Genomic DNA, 19,644 nt, shown 5'->3' on the forward strand with positions numbered 1-19,644 from the left:
ACGCACATCGCCCTCTACATATATCTCTATAGTAATTAACTGCAAAAAAACTTTGCAATGAAAATAGCTACAAAGAATAAGGACAATGGGAAAACCACGTTTACTTGGTGGGAGAAAGAAAAGTAGTTTGAATCTCCGGTGTTTCCTGCTATAAAGCGAAGATTTGGTGAACCATCTCCACACGGCACAATATTTTAGAACACAGTTATGGCCAGAGGAACTCTAGAACTACCAGCCAGCATCAGCAAGTTCAGACTGGAGTGATTTTTTTTTTCTTTGCAAACTGCCAAAAACCCAACTGAGGGAAGTGGTGCTAAGGAGTCTGTACCCCTCCATTCCCTCTAGTTACTCTGAATTCTATCCCTGAAACACATTGAACCTCTAGAAAGTGAAGAATATGGAAAACTTTTGTTATGCTCCTGATCATGTAGTTTCGCCGTGATTTAATGTTTTCTCTTTTTATGTTATCAAATGTCAACAAGAGCAGTAACCACAAAACGCAGCCCCCAAATAAGCGTATGTAATTTGGGGCTACTTTTACTGTAAAAGGATAAGACATACTTTTTCCAACTTTGACTTAAGGCATATCTTAAGTACCTTGGACAGTGAGTGCTCTTTGTAGTTTAATTATTGATGAAAAGCAGAATACCAGAAATGGTTGGCTTTTACAATGGGGATTTATTAACTTATAAGTTTACAGTTCTGAGGCTGTGAAAAATCAAGGTATTAACAGAACCGTATCTTCTCCCCCAGGACCAACTACTGGGGATCCGCAACTCTTCTATCACATGGTCAGGCACAGAGTGACATCTGCTGGTCTCTCCCTTCTCTCCTGGGTTTTGTTGTATCCAGCTCTGGCATCAGTGGCTTCCTCTATGAGCTCCTGTGTGTGTTCTTGTCTGTCAGCTTCTCTGTTTTTTTCTCCCCTGAATTTCATCTTTTAATTTCTCTGGGGCTTTTTCTGTGCCTGCTGTCTTTTTTCCTCTTATAAAGGACTCCGTAAGAGAATTAACATCCACCCTGGGGCATGCCTCCTCTGAAATAACCTAAGCAAAAGTCCCACCCATAATAGGTCCCCACAAACAGGAATAGATTAAAAGAGCATGGTCTTTTCTGGGGTACATATAGCTTCAGACATCACAGTGCTGAACAAATAGTAACTGCTCAGAAAATATTTGTTGAATAAAAAGTAGATTGATAAAAGAGTGCTTGCTAGTGGCACTATAATATTTCAGGCACTGTATTTTGTGCTGGGATATAATGGTGACTAAAATAGACAAATCCAGAGAGAAACTCAGAGTCTGATATGACACACACATCAGTGATCACATGCTCAATTATGATCTTTGTCCAGTACTTTGAAGGGAAATTCTCTTTTTGAGAACAGTTTCCACATTTTTTAATAGGAAAGTTTTTTTTTTTTCCTCTTTTTGAAGAAAGGTTTGATCCCCCTTATACAGTTGGTCCCAATTGATCATTTTATCCTTTTCATTCTGTTTGCCAGGAAACTCAAATTAATTTGAGCTAAATTTCAGAACATATGTTGGCCTTATTATCAATGTGTTTGTGTTTTCATTTTTGTTGATCTTGATATTCTAGCCATTTATTCATTTAATAAATACTTATAGAATGCTTGCTGTGTAACAGGCTGAGTGCTGGATATTGAAGAAAAAACAAACAAACATGGTCCTTGCCTCTGTTGAGGGGAGAAAGAAAATTAAATAGGCAAATATAATAACCACATATGAAAATCTTTTGAGGAAAAATAATGGGCTATGGGAGAATATGACAGAGAAGGAGTAGGGAGACTTAATATCTCCTCAAACAATGGATACTTTGAATGGAGACCTGAAAGATGAGTTGTTCAGGTAATTATAAAAAAGAGAGAGAAAATCTGTGTGTGTGTGTGTATAGGACATGGTTCTAGAGTTGGGGGTGTGGGAAATAGAGGGTAGAGTGAGCCATTGTAGTCAAAGACAGCAGAGAAAGATGGACTCTCTTGAAGGCCAAGTTGGTAGATGCTTATTGAGCTAAAGGGAGAGGGTCCCAGCTGACACAGGAAGTTATGTGAAACTTGAAGACTATTTTAGGACTTGGTTTTCTTTATCCTAAATTCAGTAAAAACCTATTGAAAAGTTTTAATCATGATTAGATTGCAGTTTACTAAGTTTACTCTTTTAGTTGCTCACGAAATGTATTGCAGAGAGGCAAGTGTGAAATTTCAAAACATTAAAGAACATTGTTGATATCTGTCATCCTTGTTTTGTTTAAGATTTTTGTAAATGTTTATAATGCTATAGAGTTTTGGCTTAACATTCATATTTTTAATACCATAACATACCTGTTGTTTTACACAGGCCATTTCAGCAGGCCATTGAGTATTGTCAGAGATTTTTCTGAGAGGAGACATTGATGGCAGATGTCTGAAAGAAGGAAAAAGAGGCTGAGTTTACTGTATTACTCTACAGGTTTGTCGCTGGCTGGCCATACATAACTAAGCTTAACTGGAGATGCATTTCTTCCATTTTTGTATATCTGAGGACACAAAAGCCTTACTAATAGTAGAAAATCAATACATGCTTGCAGAGTTAACTAATTAATAAAGACATTTTTATCTTTCCAAAGCTTCCTCCATTCCAACAAGGAAGCTACACAGGGGAAATTTTTTGTCTGTCCCTTCCCCCACTTTTTCTTTCTATCAGAACAAAGATGACTATGAAGTCATGAAACCATGGATCTTAGTTATTGTGCTCATGATTATATATCCATCTACCACAGTTCCTTGTGCACAGCAGGAAATGTAGGCGTTTATATATTGCACACATACATATTATATTGGTAGAAAAAGCAATAGATACAGCAATATGGACTTTTGTTCTTCCCAGCATGGAATTAATTTTGTTTCTGTGGGCTCATTTTTTGGTATAATTTTATATACTCTCCTAGCCTGGAAAGTAGCCAACTCTGAAGTTTGAAATGCTTAAATTCTAGGATGGTTTCATTAAGCAGACTGTTAAAGAGTGTGCCTGCATGTGAATTCATGCTTGCAGACAAAGGTGGAGGAGAATTTAGCCTACTCTTCGGTCATGCTGTCACTTAGGTGGCTTATTTGCTCTGGTAACAGCCATAACTGATTGATTAGTCTCTTACACATATTTGTCTGGCGGTGAAATTGTTCCTCTCTCATTAGGGACCTGCACAACATTGGACAAGAAGTGCCTCAGGCTATCTTTCAACACTGTCACAGCCACCATCCAGCAAAAACCTTCAAAAATGCACTCTATCTCGTTTGCACATCAAGTGCCCACAGCTACATTAATATGCTAATGACTGTGCTGATGACTGCAGCATGAAGATGCTGGAGTGCTACTGAAAAGGAAATGTTTCTCCACTGCCAAATACATTTAGAATATTTTAAGCAACTGGACATTTCATTTCCATGAAGGCTCCTGCTCTGCAAGTTTTGAACAAAGGAAGATACATTTTGTTTTTCATTACTGAAGGCTGTACATTGTGATTGGTCAGATAGAGAAATGGTATGGTCTAAATGTCATCTCCATATCTGTCCTCCAGCTGCGTAAAAATAAGCTGATGGTGGTTTTTCTCCACCAATGGTTCAGAAGCTTTTCCTGACCTCCTGACTTTATCACAACACTTTCTTGGGGAGGAGATTCTGACATCCTGTCTAGGTCCTGGGCCTTTTGTTACTCCATCAACTTCATCCTCTAGTTACTTTGCAATTAGGACTTATCTCTTTCCATAGAGACACGCCTTGCTACAAGGACCCCCTTCAATGGGACATTGAAATACCCTATAAGAAGAATTTCAAATATACGTTTATTACGGAACTAAATGTAATTTTTCCAGTCTTGGCTTTATATCTGCTCTCTCATCAGTCTTTTCACTCTCTTTCAGTGGCATCCTCCATCCACCCAACGTTGGAGGCAGAAACATGGAAGTCATCCTTGACACCTCCATCTTCTCCACCAGTCACATTGGTACTATCAAGTCCTGTAGATCATAATTCAAAAATCTCTCTTAAATATGAGCTTTTCTTCATTTTAGTTATTACTGTTATGGTCAGATTCATGTGCCAACTTGCCAAGTTGTGGTACCTGTTTGTCTGGTTGGGCAAGTGCTGGCCTGTTTGTTGCAATGAGGACATTTCATAGAATTAGATCATGATCACGTCAGCCATATCCACAGCTGATTCTGTTTTAATCAGCCAAAGGGGAGTGTCTTCTGTAATGAGTGGTGTTTAATCTAATCACAGGAAGCCTTTTAAGGAGGATTCAGAAGAGACATTCTATTCTTACTTTGACTGGCAAGCCTCTCCTGTGGAGTTTGTCCAGATCCTCCATCAGAGTCGTCAGTTTCACAGCCTGCCCTGTGGATTTTAGACTCTGCATTCCCATGGTCACATGAGACACTTATGAATTTTATATTTTAAGTGTTCCCTGTTGATTCTGTTTCTCTAGAGAACCCTAACTAATACATCTTGGTACCAGGAGTGGTTCTTAAGAAACAGAATCTTAAAAATGGGTTTTTATGAATGGTTTTCTATTCTGACTGAACTCAGAGACACTAAGGACTCTGATTCCTGTAATCAGAATGACACTCCCAATCCATGGAGTGAGTTAGCAGAAGAGATAGTCAAAATATCACCATTTGATTCTCCTAATGCTTTGCTTGTATGAAGCCAGGCTCTGGGGGATAATGCTTTTGACACCTTTATAGAGTTTTGTAGAAATAAGAGGTGTAGAGATGTTGATTAGTTGTTATTAGATACACTGGCTACATTAAGGAGTGAAAGGGATGGGCTTAAGGCTTCAAACGAGAAGCTTAAGCACTGTCTGACAGATGTAGATGTTTCTATGAGTATCTTGAAGGAAAATCTTATTTTCTGTAACTGTAGACTTGAGATCTCTGAAAATCAGACTCAATATTATTGTTAGAGTAGCAACTTTACAACATAAACTGAAATCTCAATCTTGTGTGGTGTCTGCCATTAAAGTGAGGGCATTGATTGGAAAGGAGTGAGACCCTGAAAAATGGGATGGTGACATATGGATTGATAATGATGTCGGGGGTGAGGTTGAAATCCTAGATCATGATGAGTCTTCTCTAGATGACTCTGTAATAGTTTGCCTTGAGGACATCCCCTTTCAACTCTCCTGTTTGGTCTGTGCAGAAAACAGATGGGTCTTGGAGGATGGCAGTGGATTATCGTAAGCTCAACCAGGTGGTAACTCCAATTGCAGCTGCTGTTCTAGATGCAGTATCATTGCTTGAGCAAATCAATACATCCCCTGGTACCTGGTATGCAGCTATTGATCTGGCAAATGCTTTTTTCTCAATACCTATTAGAAGGACCACCAGAAACAGTTTGCTTTCAGCTGGTAAGGTCAGCAATATACTTTCACTGTCCTACCTCAGGGGTATATCAACTCTCCAGCCCTATGTCATAATCTTGTTCGCAGAGACCTTGATCGTTTCTCCCTCCCACAAGACATCACACTGGTCCATTATGTTGATGATATCATGTTGATTGGACCTAGTGAGCAAGAAGTAGAAACTACTCTAGATTTACTGGTAAGGCATTTGTGTGTCAGAGGATGGGAGATAAATCCAACAAAAATACAAGGGCCTTCCACCTCAGTAAAATTTCTAGGTGTCCAGTGGTGTGGGGCATGTCGAGATATCCCTTCTAAGGTGAAGGATAAGTTGCTGCATATGGCTCCTTCTACCACCAAAAAATAGGCACAATGTGTAGTTGGTCTTTTTGGATTTTGGTGACAACATACTCCTCATTTGGGTGTGCTACTCTGGCCCATTTATCAAGTGACCAGAAAAATGGCTAATTTTGAGTGGGGTCCTGAACAAGAGGAGGCTCTGCGGCAGGTCTAGGTTTCTGTACAAGCTGCTCTGCCACTTGGGCCATATGATCCAGCAGATCCGATGGTGCTGGAAGTGTCAGTGACAAACAGAGATGCTGTCTGGAGCCTTTGACAGGCCCCTATAGGAGAATCACAATGCAAACCCTTAGGATTTTGGAACAAAGCCTTACCATATGTTGCAGATAACTACTCTCCTTTTGAGAAATAGCTTTTGGCCTGCTACTGGGCCTTAATAGAGACTGAATGCTTACCCATGGGCCACCAAGTTACCATGAGACCTGAGTTGCCTTTCATGAGCTGGGTGTTGTCTGACCCACCAAGCCATAAAGTTGGGCATGCACAGCAGCACTCTGTTGTAAAATGGAAATGGTATATATGAGACAGAACCAGAGCAGGTCCTGAAGGCACAAGTAAGTTACATGAAGAAGTGGCCCAAATGCCCGTGGTCTCCACTCCTGCCACATTACCTTCTCTTTCCCAGACCAGAGCTATGGCCTCTTGGGGAAATCCTTACAGTGAATTGACTGAGGCAGAGAAAACTTGGGCCTGGTTTACAAATGGTTCAGCATGATATGCAGGTACCACCAGAAAGTGGACAGCTACATCATTTCAACCCCTTTCTGGGGTGTCCTTGAAGTACAGTGGTGAGGGGAAATCCTCTCAGTGAGCAGAACTTCGAGCAGTACACCTGGTTGTTCATTTTGCTTGGACGGAAAACTGACCAGAGGTGCTGGATGGTCAGGGACTTGGAAAGACCATAATTGGAAAATTGGTGACAAAGAGGTCTGGGGAAGAAGTTTGTGGATAGACCTTTCTGAGTGGGCTAAAAACATAAACATATTTGTGTCCCATGTGAATGCACACTAGAGGGTGACTTCAGCAGAAGAAGGTTTTAATAATCAAGTGGATAAGATGACCCGTTCTGTGGATACCAGTCAGCCTCTTTCCCTAGCACCTCCTGTCATTGCCCAATGGGCTCATGAACAAAGTGGTCATGGTGGTAGGGATGGAGGTTATGCATGGGCTCAGCAACATGGACTTCCACTCACCAAGGCTGACTTGGCTACAGCCACTGCTGAGTGCCTAATCTGCCAGCAGCAGAGACCCACACTTAGCCCCTGATGTGGCACCATTCCTCGAGGTAACCAGCTAGCTAGATGGTGGCAGGTTGATTACATTGGACCACTCCCTGCATGGAAGGGGCAGTGATTTGTTCTAACTGGAATAGACACATACTCTGGATATGGGTTTGCTTTCCCTGCACGCAATGCTTCTGCCAAAACTACCATCCATGGGCTTACAGAATGCCTTATCCATCGTTCTGGTATTCCACATAGCATTGCTTCTGATGAAGGAAAACACTTCACAGCAAATGAAGTGCGGGAATGGGCACATGCTCATGGAATTCTCTGGTTTTACTGTGTTCCCCATCATCTAGAAGCAACTGGATTGATAGAACGGTGGAATGGGCTTTTGAAAGCTCGATTATGGTGCCAACTAGGTGGCAATATCTTGAAAGGCTGGAGTAATGTTCTGCAGGAAGCTGCATGTGCTCTGAGTCAGCATCTGCTATATGGTGCTGTTTCTCCCATAGCCAAGATCCATGGGTCCAGGAACCAAGGGGTGGAAATGGGAGTGGTACCACTCACTATTACCCCTAGTGATCCACTAGGAAAATTTTTTCTTCCTGTCCCTGCGACCTTGAGCTCTGCTGGTCTACAGGTTTTAGTTCCAAAACACAGTGCTTCCTCCAGGAGAAACAACAATGATTCCACTGAACTGGAAGTTAAGACTGCCACCTGGTCACTTTGGGCTACTTATGCCACTAGATCAACAAGCCAGGAAGGGGATTACATTACTGTCTGGGGTGATTGACCCTGACTGTCAGGAGGAAGTAGGACTGCAACTACATAATGGAGGTAAAGCAGAGTTTTCTTGGAATATAGGAGATCCCCTAGAGCGTCTTTTAGTACTACCATGCCCTGTGATTAAAATCAATGGAAAACAGCAACAACCCAGTCCAGGCAGGACTACCAATGTTGTGGGGCACACTGAAAGAGAGACCACATAATTCAAAACTGCAAGCCAATTTGGAGTCTTTATTAGCCGGCTGGTGACTGCCTCAGAAACTTCCAAGAAGGAAGATTCAGAGTAGCCCCCAGAGGTTTTCAAGGTGTGCTTATAAAGGCTAAAATCATGTTGTGGTTTTGCAGTTGCTAGCAAGCAAGCATATCATAGAAGCAGAAAAATGCCATTAGCTGATGCCAAAACACATCCCGTTCTCTCAGTTTCCTAATACTGGTTATTGTTTAACTTGGGAACATTCTACCCCAATGTTGTGGGGACTTTCCCTGCTTGGGCCTGATTGATTGCTCCTGCTTGGGCCTTATTGATTGCTCCTGGCCCTCCACATTCCCCACTGGTTTTATGAGAGAATCGAATCATTGTTTCTTTACTTTGATTATAAATTTGCTGATATTGGGTTCCAAGGACTAATAATTTAACAGTTGTATGTTTCTTTGCACGTATGAGGTTAGACAGTTGAATATTTTTTATACAGGGTCTGAACATTAAGCTTAATAATATGAGAATTAGGGGCCCTGCTATGGCGAAGAAGAGCGTTGTCAGCCATGGGGACCAGGAAAATAAGTTTTCATATCACTGTCAGGGGTCCCATCCACCGGGCCTCCAAGGTGGCTGGCTGAGGCTTCTTTATCCAGACTAGGTCTCCGGGCTGCACCTGAAATAGATCTTTTTTTTTTAGGAGCAGGATTTGTTGGTCCCAGATGGGCTGCCTTCACCAGTTCCTGTGTTTGCTGGGTGGCAGATTGCAGGGCTTGTAATGATTTTAGAAGAGAATGGTTATTTAATTTAGCTGTTTTTTCTTCTCCTAATTTAGGGATTAGTGGGGGTGGTTGCCCAAACATGATTTCATATGGGGTAATTCCCTTAACATAGGGAGTACATTTAGTTTTTAGGAGGGCAAATGGAAGGAGACTCACCCAGTTTTCGCCAGTCTTGAGCTTTAGTTTATTTAAAGTTTCCTTTATTGTTTTATTCATTCTTTTAACTTGCCCTGAGCTCTGTGGCCTATAAATTCAATGTAATTTTCATTTGATATTTAGTATTTTTGCTAATAATTGTGTAATTTGGGCAGTGAATGCCGGCCCATTGTCGGACCCCATTGCAGTTGGGAGGCCAAATTGGGGGACAATTTGAGAAACTAGTTTCTTTATTATTATTTGTGCTGTCTTGGTTCTGGTAGGAAATGCCTCAGTCCATCCGGAGAAGGTGTCGATGAAGACTAATAGGTGTTTGTATCCATATGGACCAGGTTAATATTTCCCTGAAGTCTATTTCCCACTGTTCCTTTGGGGTTTGTCCCTTCAGCCTAATTCCTTGGGGCATTTCTTTCCCTCGGCTGGAGTTTACCTGGGTGCAGATGTGGCATCTGGATGATACCTGCCAGGCTTGTTGTTGCAGTCGAGGAATGTAATAATCTCTCTGTAAGGATTCAGTTAGTTTCATACTGCCCAGGTGTGTACTTTGGTAAACCTGGGTAACCAAAGTTTTCCCCAGGTGTTCCGGCACTAGGATTCCCCCGTCTGGGAGAATTTTCCAACCATCCAGATCTGTTTTAGTGCTCAGAGTTTCACCCAGTCTAATCTCTTCCCCGGTATATTTTGGAGGGCTTGGCAGCACTCGCCCCAGTAAAACAGGAAGTATCTGCAGCATCCCCACTGTTTTTTGGGCAACCTCTTTTGCCGTTTTATCAGCCAGGGCATTTCCTCTGGCCATTTGAGTTTCAGCAATCTGATGTCCTTTGCAGTGTATAGTGACTGCCCTTTTTGGCAACCAGATAGCCTCTAGCAAGGAGAGTGTTTTTGGTATATTTTTTATTTCCTTTCCTCCCGATGTCAAAAGTTCCCGCTCCTGATATAGTGCCCCATGGACGTGCACAGTTGCGAAGGCATATCTGCTGTCAATGTAGATGTTGACAACCTTCCCTTTTCCCCACCTTAGAGCCTAGGTCAGAGGTATTAGTTCGGCCTTCTGGGCTGAAGTCCCATGTCCTAGGGCCTGAACCCAGATGACCCTGTCCACTGTTACAGCCGCTGTCCCCGTATACCTGATTCCCTCTGAGATGTAACTGCTCCTGTCTGTATATAATTGTTCATCAGGATTTGGCCAGGGGTTGTTGGTGAGATCAGCCCTCAGGTTTCTGAGACATTCCAAGATCTCACAATGGTCATGGATGGGCTTGGACGGGTCATCATCTGGAAGCAAGGTGGCGGGGTTAAGAGCCGCCATTTTTAGGAAGCAGATTCTTAGGGATCCAGTAGCAATACCTGATACTGGGTTATCTGGGCATTTGAGAACCTTCTCTCAGGTGGGCTTCTTAGTAATGTTTCTACTGAATGTGGGGCTACTATGTGTAGGTGTGGCATAATTTTATTCTTGGCCTGATGGCTTAGACTCTTTCATTCCCTCCCTTGTCATTTTGGCACGTCTGGTTCTTCTAGACCTCTGAATTACTAGCCTCACCGGCGACTAGTGATGATGCAGCCTTGTCTCTCTAACCCTATTGGCCTTCTCCTTATCCCTCCACCTGCCCAACATCCGCTGCTACAAGCACACTCAAAAACAACATCTCTATGGTGCCTACAGACGTCACAGTCACCCATCCGTCCTCCCTGTGTGATTGGCTACCCTCCCCTGGAGTCCACGCCCTAACTCCACCTCTCCTCAAACTGTATATAGTCCGGGGCTCACCGAGCCTCGAGGTCTTTAGCTACTGGCGGCCCTGGCATAAGCGTCTACCAACAATAAAGCTACCTTGCTTCATGCCTTAATTAACTCGGCCTCCAGTCCTTCAGACCCGCAGTGGTCCCCTGCGCGCGCGCCTCCGACCCAGACCCTCGGCTCGAGCCCCCTCTGTGCCTGGCGGTTCTACTCCCTGAACCCCCTCGGCAGGAAGAGTGCACCCTCACTAGCCTAGCGGGACCGGACTCGGCGGAGTCCCACCTCTCCCCACATGTAGGTCTTGTCCCAGAGTTAATTTGGATGCTTCTTTTATTAAAATGGCAGTGGCGGCAATGGCTCAGAGGCAGCTTGGCCACTGACCACCGCATCATCTAGTCTTTTAGACAGGTAGGCAAGTGGCCTTTTTCATGGTCCTAGCATTTGGGTGAGGACTCCTTTTGCTATTCCTCGGGTTTCAGCGATGTGTGGTTGAAAAGGTTTGGACAGGTCAGGCAACGTTAAGGCAAGGGCACTCACAAGCACCTGTTTGAGCGTTTTAAAGGCTTTTTGCTCAGCCTTGGTCCAGGTTAGAGCTTCGTCCTTTCCTCCTGTGCTAGTGTACAGGGGTTTTGCTATCTCTGCAAACCTGGGAATCCAGAGCTGCAATATCCAGCTGCTCCTAAGAACTCCCATACCTGCCTTTTCGTTTTTGGTTTGGGTATTCTTAGGATAGCTTCAATCCTATTAGAAGACAGAGCTCTTTCTCCCCTTCTAATTCATACCCTAAGTATGTTGCTGAACTGGTGCAGAGTTGGGCCTTTTTGACTGAGACCCAATAGCCCAACTGGGCTAGTTCCTGTAACAAGTTTTCGGTTGCCTTTTTGCAGTTTGACAGATTATTAGCTGCCAGTAAGAGGTCATCCACATATTGTAGGAGGGTTATCTCTGGATGCTCTTGCTTAAAATGAGCCAGATCCTGGCTTAAGACCTCATCGAACAGGGTGGGAGAATTTTTGAAACCCTGCAGCAACAGGTTTTAGTTGTCCAGAGAACACCCTCTCTGGGTCAGTCCATTCATAAGCAAAGATGGATTGACTTACTGTGGCCAGGGGAAGCGAAAAGAAGGCATCCTGTAAGTCCAGAACAGTGAAGACCTTCTGTCTGGGAGGTAACAGGCTCAAGAGCGTATATGAATTAGGCACAGTAGGGTGAATGGTTTCAATTCTTTTGTTTACCTCTCAGAGATCTTGCACTGGCTGGAAATCATTGGTACTGGGTGTTTGGACTGGGATTAGGGGGGTGTTCCAGGCCGAATAGCAGGGGACTAGAATACCTGCCTCCAGGAGTCTTTTGATATGGACTGCAGTACCTTTTTTAGCCTTTAAGCTTATTGGGTACTGTTGGACTTTGATTGGGGTGGTGGTGCTAGTCAGATGGACAACAATGGGGGGCTGGTGGGCAGCTAATCCTGGTAGGTTAGTTTCTGCCCATACGCCTGGTATTTTTTCCTTAAATTCCCACAAATATGGGCCTGGGGCCGGCAGCGCCACTTCCGTGGTAAGTAAATACTCTTCCAGTAAGGGGAAAGTGAGGAGGATTGCTGAGGGGTTTGTATTGAAGGAGAGCTTGGCTGAATCGTTTTTGAAAGAGATGGTGGCTTTTAATTTCTGGAGAAGTTCTTCCCCAAAGGGGTATGGACACTCTGGCATTACAACAAACGAGTGGGTGACAGTTCCTTCCCCAAGGTTAGTGATCCTAGTCTTAGTCCATGGGTAAGACTTTGTCTTTCCTGTTGCTCCCTGTATGGGGATTTTTTCCTTAGATATGGGCCCTTCTGCCTGCTGGAGGACAGAGAAGGTCGCCTTAGTATCCACAAGAAATTTTATAGGCTTGCCCCCAATTTCTGAGGTGATCTTGGGCTCCTAGGGGCTCAACGGAATGGAGCCCTGTCCCCGTCAACTCACCCCTTCAGCTAGAACGGGGGATGGTTTCAGTCCTTTAAGTCCTCTTTCAGGGCATTCATTTTTCCATTGTCCGTTCTCTTTGCAGTGGGCGCATTGGTTTGCACCTAGGCCCAATCTTTTTCCTTGGTATCCCATTCTTCTTTTCAATGGTTTCCCATCTACATTTTTGTTTTTCCTGTTCAACCATTCCAAATACTAAAATTTTGGCTATTTTTTGGACTATGTGGTTCTGGGGTCATCTCTGTTATTAAAAGTCTTTTGGGCAATCTCTACCAGTTTGGACGGCACTTTACCCTCAAATCCTTCTAATTTCTGTAACTTTTTTCTTATACCTGGGGCTGACTGGGTGACAAATGCTGTATTTACGGCTCGCCTATTTTCGGGTGTCTCTGGATCAATAGGGGTGTACAAGCTGTATGCCTCCAGGAGGCGCTCAAGGAACATGGCTGGAGATTCGTCTGGCTTCTGTACGGTTTTGCTTACCTGAGGTAAGTTGGTAGGCTTCTTGGCTGCCACTCATATTTCCTGGAGCAGAGTCTGGCGATACCAATTGAGAGTCTCCTTACCTTTATCAGTGTCGGGGTCCCATCCGGGACAGGTGGAGGGGAACACAGCCTCTAATCCGGTTGATTCAGTAGTAGGTTGTCCATCAGGTCCAAGAATTAACTTCCTCGCCTCTCTCCTAACTCTGTCTCGTTCCTTGGAGGTAAAGAGGACCTGGAGGAGCTGTTGGCAGTCATCCCAGGTGGGCTGGTGGGTAAAAAAGACAGTCTCCAAGAGGGAGATGAGCCCTTAGGGCTTTTCAGAGAAAGAGGGCTTCTGGTTTTCCCAATTATATAGAACGCTAGAGGTAAAGAGGACATAGACCATGAAAGGTGGGCGGTCATCCCCTGGGGCAGGGCCAAACTGCCTCAAGGGTAAAATTGGGGCCTCAGAAGAATCTGGTGATTGTGAACCAGAAGAAGGGTGGTAAGCAGAGCCACTTCTGGTATCTGGGGGACTGAAGGTCACCTCCGGCTATTAGAGGGGCTGGTTGCTGCCTTTTGGCCGTTTCTCCCCTCTGGTTTTAGAGGGGGCAGAGGGGCTGTTGGGTATGGGGGAGGGTCCATCAAGAGTGGATCCTCCGATGGTCCTGTCAATACTGGGATCCCCTTAGTCCTTACTTTTTGAGAGGTTTTTATTAAGAGGGCCGTTTTGGCTCTGGGGCGTCTTTCTTTTTGGGACTCCAGGCAAGACCATAGCTACTTGGGTTTTTCTGTTAAAATTTCAATCCGAATTAGTATACTGGGGATTTGGTCAGGGTGGCCTGGATCACCAAAAACCGTCCTTTGGACTTTATAAGCTATAAATAAGTCCGTGGTTCCCTCAGGAGGCCACCCAGAACCAAAAGTTGGCCACTCCTGTGAACAGAATTTTTCCAAGTTGAAGGCGTTGACAGGGGCTCCGTAGTCTCCGGCCTTCCGCTGTTTCAAAAAACATTGAAGGGGATTACAGACAAATGAACTTGACTGGCCCATGGCAATTATGACAAGAACAACACAGAGTGTGACAAGACCAACAATTGAGAGGAGGGATAAAATGAACCAAGACAAACAAAGTGTTATCCCTAATTGATTCCTAACCAGAATCCTGGGCAACATCTTGCTCTGAGACTGGACCTTGGAGTAATGCTGCGTCCAGCCTTCCAGAAGTCCTCACTGGATCCAATAACAGACCTGTACTCACCAGTGAGGTTTCCATAAACAGATGACTCACCAGGTTTTGTATAATTTCAGAGGGTCCTGTAGAATTGGCCCAGTCCCTGGTCCTTGCCTGGGGCAGAGGAACGTCCGTCTGAGGCCTTCCCCTAGGCCGGACCTTGGTTCCGGGGCCATCCCCAGAACCTGTGGTCACCAGATGTCCTATTAGGGATGATCTTGCTGGGGCCTCCAAATGTTGTGGGGTGCACCGAAAGAGAGACCATATAATTCAAAACTGCAAGCCAATTTGGAGTCTTTATTAGCTGACCAGTGACTGCCTCAGAAACTTCTGAGAAGGAAGATTCAGAGAGTAGCCCCCAGAGGTTTTCAAGGTGTGCTTATAAAGGCTAAAATCATGTTGTGGTTTTGCAGTTGCTAGCAAGCAATCATATCATAGAAGCAGAAAAATGCCGTTAGCTGTTGCCAAAACACATCCTGTTCTCTCAGTTTCATAGCATTGGTTATTGTTTAACTCTGGGGGACATTCGCCCCAATGTTGTGGGGACGTTCCCTGCTTGGTCCTGACTGATTGCTCCTGGCCCTCCACACCAATGGTTCTGAAACTTCAGGAATGAAGGTTTGGGTCACCCCACCAGGCAAAGAACCACAGTCAGCTGAAGTACTTGCTGAGGGTAAAGGGAACATGGAATGGGTTGTAGAAGAAGATAGTGATAAATATGAACTTTGACCACATGATCAGTTGCAGAAACGATGACTATAATGCTGTTTTGTTCACGTTATACTATTTAAGTTGTAAGATACCAAGTTTAAGAATGAATGTTGCCCAAGGATTTGCACTCTATTCTGGAGAGATTTAATGTGTTTCCAGTTATATGCAGGACAGTTGAGTATTGTTAGGTAAAAGAAAAAATGTGTGTTTTATTGTTTTTATTTGGAAATTGGGTATGGTTTAAGGTGATATGTATAGCTGCCAAGTTGACAAAGGGTGGACTGTCATGGTCAGGTTCATGTGTGAACTTGGCCAAGTTGTGGTACCTGTTTGTCTGGTTGGGCAAGTGCTGGCCTGTCTGTTGCAATGAGGACATTTCATAGAATTACATCATGATCACGTCAGCTGCATCCACAGCTGGTTCCATTTGTAATCAGCCAAAGGGAAGTGTCTTTTGTAATGAGTGGTGCTTAATCTAATCATGGGAAGCCTTTTAAGGAGGATTCAGAAGAGACAGATTCTATTCTTGCTTCGGCTGGCAAGCCTCTCCTGTGGAGTTTGTCCAGACCCTCCATTGGAGTCGTCGGCTTCACAGCCTGCCCTGTGGATTTTAGACTCTGCGTTCCCACGGTCACGTGAGACACTTTTATAAATTTTATATTTGCGAGTGTTTGCTGTGGATTCTGTTTCTCTAGAGAATCCTAACTAATACAATTACCATTCTATTACAAAAGACACTTTTTCTACTTGGACTAGGATAATAGCCTCCTGTTAAGATCTATATTTCTATCTGTATTGGTTTGTTAGTGCTGCCGGAATGCAATATAAAAGGGGGAATTTATTGCATTAGAAGTTTGCAGTTTTAAGGCTGAGAAAGGCACCAGCAAGAGATTACCTTTACTCAAGAAAGGCTGATGCTGTCTGGAACCTCTGCCAGTTGGGAAGGCACCTGGCTGGCATCTGTTGGTCCCTTGTTCCTGGGCTCTGTTGCTTTCAGTCTCTGTTTCCTGTGGGAGTTTCTCTCTTGGCTTTCCTTGGCTCTCTCCAGATTCTGGCTTGCTTAATATCTCATGGGAAGGCACATAGCAATTTCTATTGGGCCCTGTGTCTCCAAACATCTGGGTCTCGTGTTGGCTCATGGCTTCTGTTCTCCAAGTGTCTGCATCTGAGGTTTCTCCAAAATGTTTCCCCTGTTTAAAGACTCTAATAAACTAATCAAGACCCACTTTGGATGGGTGGAGTCACATCTCCATCTAACCAAAAGGAAACAGAAATAATCCAATCAAAGGTTCCCACTCTTTGGCCCCACATGATCGGATCAAAATTAAATACAGCTTTTTTGGAGTATATAATAGTTTCAAACCAGCACAATATCTAATAATGGAGAGTTTACTCAAGCATTATCAGTATTTAAATATCACCAGTAAGAAGGTGGAATATATAATTTAAAAAGCTCTCAGGGATAAATTTAATGAAAGATATTCATGTTTTTACATAAATTCAACCTCACAGCTTTATTAGAAATTGAGAGGGCAGAAGAAATGTTAATTAAGTGCAGACCTGTGATGCTATATTGGATGTGAGAGACATCTATTCTCTTTATGTAATTCGTATGTTTTATATATGTAGCTTAATCCCAATTGAAGATTAAATGTTTTATTTCATAAGAAATACCTCAAATAAGGTGAAAACAATTCCACGCACAAATACTTGATGAGAGAAATTAGAGACTATTTGGAAACATAACCAAACTTAATATCAAAGGAGAGAATTCACCATGAGACAGAAATGAAATGAACATGCAACATCAGATCCGTGACTGGAGGCTGCTGATGGTATCCTCACAGGGCAATTGGAACTATGTTGAGACCTTAACAGCTGGGGTCTGTGATCTAGATACACGCAGGAGAAATATTTAGGTCACAGGTTTCAAATACATAAGGAGCTAGTGCTGAACTTCTTGCATAAAGCCTAAATCATCAAGGGCTGCCCCGTTCCAGAAATGAACACCAGAAAAGCTCCAGCCACAGTGTTTGGGAAGCAGCAAGAGAGTTTGCCTTCCATACAGTTCACCTCACTTTCTCTGTGTTTTTTTTTTTTTAATTTCTCCTTGCAAACCATCCAATTTTTTTCTAGTTTTTTCTTGTGTTCCTAAGTGAGCATAGCAATCAACACGCACCACTAAAGATCTATTTTCCCACTGTTTCTCCTAAAGTTATAGGTTCATTAAGCAAACAGCCTGCTTTCCAAGACTTTTCCTGTGCCCCCAAATCTATTGCCTTTTTACCAACACTGTCAGTGTAGCTGTTATTTATGCAGTTCCTCAGCTCTCTGGGCTAAACTGCCACACTGATATGAGGCCTTCATATTAGAGAACTGGTAGTGGAGAGGAGAGAAATGTAATGTGGCTTAGCTTGAAAAAGCAGAGCCTGTTTTAATTTTTTCTTGAAGAATAATTAATCCAGAGGAGTAGGAATGAGGGGCAACAGGATCGCTGGAGTGATGAAAGAGGAAAGTCCACTTTGAGTTGTCTTACCAAGCCGGGTCACTGATCAGTGCAACTGATGGTTAGATTTGTGGGATCATACTTCTAAGCAGCTCAGTAAACTGCATCTTAGAATCATCCTCTGAAGGGCAAAGAGGGGAAATAATTTTTTGGCTCAATCTCTCCCCTCGGTGTGCTGATTTCTCTGGACTTCTGGGTTACACACACCTGGGCTGATGCCAGGTTGGGCATCATTAACTAGGAAACACCAAGTCAGGAGGCCAAAGGAGCAGTAATAGAAGAAGAGACACTGTCATAGTGTGCCTGCATGAACTTGGTCAGACTCCAGGCAGTTATAATAAGAGACATGTAAGGACAAGAATACCTCATGTGATATGTGAGAGGCCTTTGATTCAGAATGATTTGGTATATATTTGGCAGGAAGAAGGAGCCCTGTTCAATTGGATGGTGACAGTAGTGGGGTGATGAGAGAATGAATTTTGAGCGCATGGAGTAATGGTGATATGAGAGTATGTATAATGTATGCTTTGACAAGACTTCCCAACGGAAGGAAGGGATATGGAGGATTAAACAATCAGATAGGGGGATGAAGATGGGAGAGGAAAATGGCAAATGGTGACATGATGCACTTTTTCAAGACAGAGAAAAAATGTGCAAAGCCCTGGAAACAAAGGTTAGGAGAATGTCTCATTCCGAGGAAGAGTATGCCTGGAACAGAAAAGCTGGGTGAGGGAGTGAGGCAATAGGAAAAGATGAAGCTGAGAATAAAAAAGGAAGGGCTAGGTAGGGCTTCCTAAACTCTGGGGAGGGGTTGGACTTTATAACAATAGGAATCCATTAAATGTGATTTTTTTTCTTTCGTATGCTCTGTGATGGGGGTCAAATTTCATTCTTTTCCCATGTGAATATTCCATTATTGCAACACCAGTTGTTGAATTTTTGTTTGTTTATTTTTAATTTTTTTGGTCTGCTTGTTTTGTTTGTTTTTGAGAATTGCATGGACAGGGAATGGAACCCAGGTCTCCTGTGTGGCAGGTGAGAATTCTACCTCTGAGCAACACTTGCATCCACTAAATGTGGTCTTTTGAAAGAGCATTTTGCTTTTAGGATACAAATTAGATTGGTGAAACACAACATTTGAAAAATAATGATGCTTATGTGGCCTTTAAAACAGTTTGAGTAAGAGGTGAGAGGGACCTGAACTAGGGTTGTGGTAGTGAGATGGAAATTAATGAATGGATTAATGTAGGGAGAAGAATGAAGCAAATGCATGAGGAGAAGAGGAGAAAGAGGAACTAACATTGTGCAAAGACTTCTGGCTTGAATAAATGGGTAGAGATCAGGTTGGCGGAGATAAAACATGTTTTAGACTGAATGAGTTTGTTGGCTTGTAAGACATCAAGTGGGGATGCTTACCAGATAGTCATTGGGCTGCAAGCTTGCAGAGAGAGCCAATCAGAGTGTAAAACCATGAGCTCTGTCTGTGAATTGCATGCTTGTCTCCAGCATGTTTAAGATTTTAGACAGAATCCTAGCAAAAACAACAGTTGGATTAATCTCGGGCTCAGGTATATTAGGTAGGTGTGATGGAAGAATAATTAGGAGAAAGACTTGAATATATTGGTCAGAGAGTGTCCTACATAATGGGACAAGGAATCTAAACTTAATTAGGATGTAAATGGACATAGAACAGGGCCTGAAGAAGAGAAAACAGACATCATGAGAATTATATCCCTTTGGAGAGAAGGAGGAACAATTTCTCTCCTCATGAATCCTGGGTCCATCTTCATGGTCACTGGCCCAATTCAGAATTGAGTAGCAGGAGTTATAGCTCCACAAGGTCTTTTAATTTAGCCGCACACCAGCTGAATTAAGTATGGAGTCCCATCCTCAACCCCCTGACCCCCAGAGGAGCCCTGGGGTCTCCATAAGAGATTACTGTAGCTTATTGGCTGCACTTACCCCTAGAGTACTGGCAACCCAAAATATTTCTTGCTGCCTGAGCCATGGAAAAAAGACAAAATGAGATAGAGAGAAAATTGTAACTGAATAGAACTTGAAAGGTGTCACTATCAGTCGTGTCATCTCAAATATTTGGAGAAAACACCATCATATGTTTGTTATC

General features: G+C 43.3%; 1 long non-coding RNA gene across 2 annotated transcripts in view; it reads left to right on the forward strand.

Moving 5' to 3' along the window:
- Positions 1-19,644, forward strand: part of LOC143673453 (uncharacterized) — a 31,276-nt gene that overhangs the window by 507 nt on the left and 11,125 nt on the right. The window contains exons 3-4 of one of the 2 annotated variants that reach the window (XR_013170371.1): positions 2,358-2,468; positions 3,916-3,998. This is a non-coding gene — a long non-coding RNA (uncharacterized LOC143673453). Of the gene's footprint in view, positions 1-2,357; positions 2,469-3,915; positions 17,181-19,644 lie in introns of those variants that run through there. The other variant, XR_013170370.1, reaches the window with a different exon arrangement.

The sequence above is a fragment of the Tamandua tetradactyla genome, chromosome 2 (assembly GCF_023851605.1).
Source record: "Tamandua tetradactyla isolate mTamTet1 chromosome 2, mTamTet1.pri, whole genome shotgun sequence".
Taxonomy (NCBI): domain Eukaryota; kingdom Metazoa; phylum Chordata; class Mammalia; order Pilosa; family Myrmecophagidae; genus Tamandua; species Tamandua tetradactyla.